This window comes from Cervus elaphus, chromosome 9, assembly GCF_910594005.1.
Source record: "Cervus elaphus chromosome 9, mCerEla1.1, whole genome shotgun sequence".
Taxonomy (NCBI): Eukaryota; Metazoa; Chordata; class Mammalia; order Artiodactyla; family Cervidae; genus Cervus; species Cervus elaphus.
In genome coordinates this window covers 79,196,328-79,202,768 of record NC_057823.1, presented here as the reverse complement: position 1 = coordinate 79,202,768, position 6,441 = coordinate 79,196,328, and positions in this window count along the sequence as shown.

Here is a 6,441-nt window from a genome sequence, read left to right as displayed (position 1 = left end):
CATCTACATCCAAGCCATCTACTGACCTCGAAGAACAGCTACACAGGCCTCTGCCTCTACACTCTTCCTACACAGTAAATATAATTTTAAGAATTCTGTCTGATCCTGGCACTGGTACCCTTGGTTAGTGAGTTAGTTCAGTATCTCACTCATGTCCAAGTCTTTGCGAGCCCATGGTTTCCATGTCCATCACCAAGCTCCTGGAGAGCTTGATCAAACTCTTGTCCATCCGTGATGCTATCCACACACCTCATCCTCCATCGGCCCCTTCTCCTCCTGCCTTCAACTTTTCCAAGCATCAGGGGTTTTTCCAATGAGTCAGTTCTTTGCATCATTAGCCAAAGTATTGGAGCTTCAGCTTCAGCATTAGTCATTCCAATGACTATTCTGGACTGATTTCCTTTAAGATTGACTGGTTGGATCTCCTTGCAGTCCAAGGAACTCTCAAGAGTCTTCTCCAACACCACAGTTCAAATGTGTCAATTATTTGGCACTCAGCTTTTTTTGTGGTCCAACTCTCACATCCATACATGACTACTGGAAAAACAATAGCTTTGACTAGGCAGACTTTTTGTTGGCAAAGTAATGTCCTTGCGTTTCAGTATGTTGTCTAGGTTTGTCATAGCTCTTCTTCCAAGGACTAAGCATCTTTTAATTTCATGGCTGCAGTCACCATTTGCAGTGATTCTGGAGCCCAAGAAAGAAAAGTCTGTCACTGTTTCCATTGTTTACCCATCTATCTGCCATGAAGTGATGTGACCAGATGCCATGACCTTAGTTTTCTGAATGTTGAGTTTTAAGCCAACTTTTTCTCTCTCCTCTTTCACTTTCATCAAGAGATTCTTTTAGTTCCTCTTCACTTTCTGCCATAAGGGTGGTATCATCTACATATCTGAGGTTATTGATATTTCTCTCATCAATCTTGATTCCAATGTGTGCTTCATTCAGCCCAGCATTTCGCATGATGTACTCTGCATAGAAGTTAAATAAGCAAGGTGACAATATACAGCCTTGATGTACTCCCTTCCCAATTCGGAAGCAGTCCGTTGTTCCATGTCCAGTTCTAACTGTTACTTCGTGACCTGCATATAGATTCTTCAGGAGGCATGTAAGGTGGTCTGGTATTCCCACCTCTTGAAGAATTTTCCACAGTTTGTTGTGATCCACACATTCGAAGGGGTCAGCGTAGTCGATAAAGCAGATGTTTTTCTGGAATTCTCTTGCTTTTTCGATAATCCAACCAATGTTGGCAATTAGACCTCTGGTTTCTCTGCCTTTTTTAAACCCAGCTTGAACATCTAGGAGTTCTTAGTTCATGTACTATTGAAGCCTAGCTTGGAGGATTTTGAGCATTACCTTGCTGGCATGTGAGATGAGTACAATTATGTGGTAGTTTGAAAACTCTTTGACATTGCCTTTCTTTGGGACTGGAATGAAGACTGACCTTTTCCAGTCCTGTGGCCACTGCTGAGTTTTCCAAATTTGTTGGCATATTGAGCATAACATGTTCACAGCATCATTTTTCAGGATTTGAAATAGCTCAACTGGAATTCCATCACCTTCACTAGCTTTGTTCATGGTGATGCTTCTTAAGGTCCACTGACTTTGCAATCCATGATGTCTGGCTTGAGGTAAGTGATCACACCACTGTGATTATCTGGGTCGCTGAGATCTTTTCTGTATGGTTCTTCTGTGTATTCTTGCCATTTCTTCCTAGTATCTCTGCTTCTGTTAGGTCGATACCATTTCAGTCCTTTATTGTGCCCATCTTTGCATGAAACGTTCCCTTGGTATCTCTGATTTTCTTGGAGATTTCTAGTGTTTCCCATTCTATGTTTTCCTCTGTTTCTTTGCACTGATCACTGAGGAAGGCTTTCTTATATCTCCTTAATATTCTTTTGAACTCTGCATTCAGATGGATATATCTTTTCTTTTCTCCTTTGCCTTTCACTTCTCTTTTTCTCTCAGCTATTTGCAAGGCCTCCTCAGACAACCATTTTGCCTTTCTGCATTTCTTCTTCTAGGGAATGGTTTTGATCACTGCCTCCTGTAGGATGTTATGAACCTCCATCCATAGTTCTTCAGGTGGTCTAACTATTAGATCTAATCCCTTGATTCTTCACTTCTACTGTACTAGGTCATACCTGAATGGTCTAGTGGTTTTCCCTACTTTCTTCAATTTGAGTCTGAATTTTGCAATGAGTTCATGATCTGAGCCACAGTCAGCTCCTGGTCTTGCTTTTGCTGACTGTATAGAGCTTATCCATCTTCGGCTGCAAAGAATATAATCAATCTGATTTTGGTATTGACCATCTGGTGATGTCGATGTGTAGAGTTGTTTCTTGCATTGTTGGAATAGGGTGTTTGCTATGACCACTGTGTTCTCTTGGCAAAACTCTGTTAGCTTTTGCCCTGCTTCATTTTGTGCTCCAAGGCCAACCTTGCCTGTTACTCCAGGTATCTCCTGACCTTTCTATTTTTACATTCCAGTCCCCTATGATGAAAAGGATGTCTTCATTTGATGTTAGTTCCAGAAGGTCTTGTAGGTCTTCATAGAACCGTTCAACTTCAGCTTCTTCGGCATTAGTGGTTGGGGCATAGACTTGGATTACTGTGATACTGAATGGTTTACTTTGAAAAGAACAGAGATCATTCTGTCATTTTTGAGATTGCACTCAACTACTGCATTTCAGACTCTTTTGTTGACTATGAGGGCTCCTTCATTTCTTCTAAGGAATTCTTGCCCACAGTAGTATATACAATGGTCATCTGAATTAAATTTGCCCATTCTGGTCCATTTTAGTTCACTGATTCCTAAAATGTCGATATTCACTCTTGCCATCTCCTGTCTGACCACCTCCAATTTGCCTTGATTGGTGGACCTAACATTCCAGGTTCCTATGCAATATTGTTCTTTACAGCATTGAACTTTACTTAGACACCAGTCACATCCACAACTGGGCATAGTTTTCACTTTGGTGAAAATTTCATTCTGGTGAAAACTTCTTCACTCTTTCTGGAGCTAGTTCTCCAGAAAGCATGTCTCCAGTAGCATATTGGGCACCTACAGACCTCGGGGAGTACATCTATCAGTGTCACATCTTTTTGCCTTTTCTTAGTGTTCATGGGGTTCTCAAGGCAAGAATACTGAGGTGGCTGGCCATTCCCTTCTCCAGTAGAGCATGTTTTGTCAGAACTCTCCACCATGACCCGTCCTTGGGTGGCCCTACATGGCATGGATCATAGTTTCTTTGAGTTAGACAAAGCTGTGATCTGTGTGATTAGTTTGGTTAGTTTTCTGTAATTGTGGTTTCCATCTATAAGTGTGGTCTGCCCTCTGATGGATAAGTATAAGGGGCTTGTAGAAGCTTCCTGATGGGAGGGACTTGCTGTGGGGAAATCTGGGTCTGGCTCTGATGGGCAAGGTCATGTTCAGTAAATCTTTAATCAAATTTTCTATTGATGGGTGGGGCTGTGTTCTCTCCCTGGGACCAAACTATGGTTGGGTTAATGGGAGTAATGTTTACCTCCTTCAAAAGGACTTATGCCAGGAATGTTGTATTCAGTGCGTCTGACCTCATGGCAGGCCACTGTCGACCCATGTCTCTGCCAGAGACGCTTGGATACTCATAGGCAAGTCTGGCTCAGTCTCTTGTGGGGTCACTGACCCTTTCTCCTGGGTCCTGGTGCACACAAGCTTTTGTTTGTGTCCTCCAAGAGTCTGTTTTCCCAGTCCTGTGGAAGTTCTGTAATCAAATCCCACAGGCCTTCAAAGTCAAATTCCCTGGGATTTCTCTGTCCCTTTGCCAGATCCCCAGGTTGGGAAATCAGTTGTGGGCCCTAGAATTTTTGCAACAGAGTGAGAACTTCTTTGGTATAATTGTCCTCTAATTTGTGGGTTGTCTGCTTGTGGCTCTATGGCAGGGCTCACAAGGGGTGCCTCCCAGGTCTGCTGCAGCCAGAGCCCCTGTCTCCACTGCAGGCCACTGCTGACCTGTGCCTCTGAAGGAGACACTCAAACACTCAAAGGCAGGTCTGGCTCAGGCTCTTGTGGGGTCCCTGGGTCCTGGTGCCTGCCAGGTTTTATTTGAGCCCTCCAAGCATCTCTGGCGGGTATGGGGTTTGATTCTAAATGAGATTTCACCCTTCCTATCCTCTTGTTGGGGTTTCTCCTTTGCCCTTGGACATGGGGTATCTTTTTATGGTGGGATCCAATATTCTCCTGTCAACAGCTGTTCAGTGGTTAGTTGCAATTTTGAAGTTCTCACAGGAGAAGATAAGCACACATTCTTCTACTCTGCCATCTTGGGAATCTCCCCTTAGAACCCTTTATGACCTGCTATTGTGTTTTGAATAAATTCCAGACTCCCCAGTGGTCTTGTCAGAAATCAGATGGTTTGGTCTTGATATTTATCTGACCTCCTCCCATTCTGTGCAAATCACCACAAGGAACCAGCATAGACTTGCTGCTGCTCCTAGTGACATCAAACTCACTCCTTTTTACCTGCTGATCTTTACCATTTGTACTTACTTGGAGCTCTCTTTCCTTGGACTCTGCAGCTCCTTTCCTTCATTTAGTCCTCCTCCAGATAGGTGGAGCTAGTGGTAAGGAACCTGCCTGCCAATGCAGGAGACATAAGTGATGCATGTTCCATTCCTGGGTGGGGAAGATCCCCTGGAGGAGGGCATGACAACCCATTCCAGTATTTTTGCCTGGAGAATCCCACGGACAGAGGAGCCTGGTGGATCCCTGTCCAGGGGATCACAAGGAGCTGGACATGACTGAAGTGACATAGCAGGCACAAATGCATGCAGATACCCTCTATCTCATGACCCTCTTCTATTATATTATTTGTAGAAGTTACCCTTATCTGTAGGTATTTTGTTAATTTGTTCAGTTGCTTAGGGTCTGTTTTCCAATAAGCCTGTTCACCATTAAAGAGCCTCAGCCTAATGTAGCACTAAGCAGACTGTAAGGGTTCAATATATAGTTATGCTGAAATCAATTACTGAACTTAACAGCCTTTTACTTCACAGAAGTTATTTTTGCACAGAACATCCAGTGATATTAGTGTTTTGCTACAAATCATAGACTTCTCCTCTTCAATAAACATTTAAAAACTCAGAGAAATTTCCCAAATTCTAGTAATTTTTTCCTTTGGTAACACAATTAGATATTACATATATTATCTTCTGGACATTGAAAAACACTAAGACTTGTTACTGATTAAAAAGCTGAAGAAAACATAGAGGCTTTATGTTTATCCTTCATAATTACACATTATAATTATATGAAATTATATGACAGTCTTTTATGATTAGTTTTTTCATTTACCATAATATTTTCAAGGCCATCTGTGTTGTAACATGTAACATGTACTTCACTTATTTTTATTGTTGAATACTATTTCATTGAATGGATATACCACATTTTATTTACCCATCCACCAGTTGCTTGGGATCAGGATTGTTTACACTTTTTGGTTACTATAAATGCTGCTGCAGTGAACCCACATGCACAAGTTTTGCACATCCATGTACAAGTTTTGTGTAGATGTGGGTTTTCATTTAGCTTGGTTATATGATAACTTGGGTCATATGATAACTCAATGTTCAGCTTTTTGAGGAATTGTTTTCTAAAATGATTGCACCAATTTGGATTCCTACCAGCAATGTACAAGAGTTCCCATTTCTCTACATTCTCAACACTTACCACTGTCTTTTTTTAATGTATCAATACTAGAGGGTGTGTAGTACTATATCATAATGCCTTTTTTTGTATTTCTCCAGTGACTATTGATGTTGAGTATCTTTTAATGTGCATATTTGTTATTTTACATAGTCTTTAAAGACATGTCTTTTCTGATCCTCTGCTCATTCTTTAATGGGATTGTTATTCTATTTATTGAATTTTTAAAGTTCTTTACATATTCAAGATAAGTCACCAGACATATGACTTGCAAGTATTTCTTTCATTCTGTGGATTGTTTTTTCACTTTTTCTACTGTGTTTTCTAAAGCATAAAATATTTTACTTCAATGATGCTTACATTTTTTTTTCTCCAGGTCAGTTTACTTCAGTCCAGTCACTCAGTCATGTCCAACTCTTTGTGACCCCATGGACTGCAGCATGCCAGGCTTCCCTGTCCATCACCAACTCCTGGAGCTTGCTCAAACTCATGTCCATTGAGTTGGTGATACAATACAACCATATCATCCTTTGTTGTCCCCTTCACCTGTCTTCAATATTTCCCAGCATCAGGGTCTTTTCTAAGGAGTCAGTTCTTCACATCAGATGGCCAAAGTATTGGAGTTTCAGCTTCAGCATCACTCCTTCCAATGAACACCCACGACTGATCTCCTTTAGGATGGACTGGTTGGATCTCCTTGCAGTCCAAGGGACTCTCAAGAGTCTTCTCCAACACCACAGTTCAAAAGCATA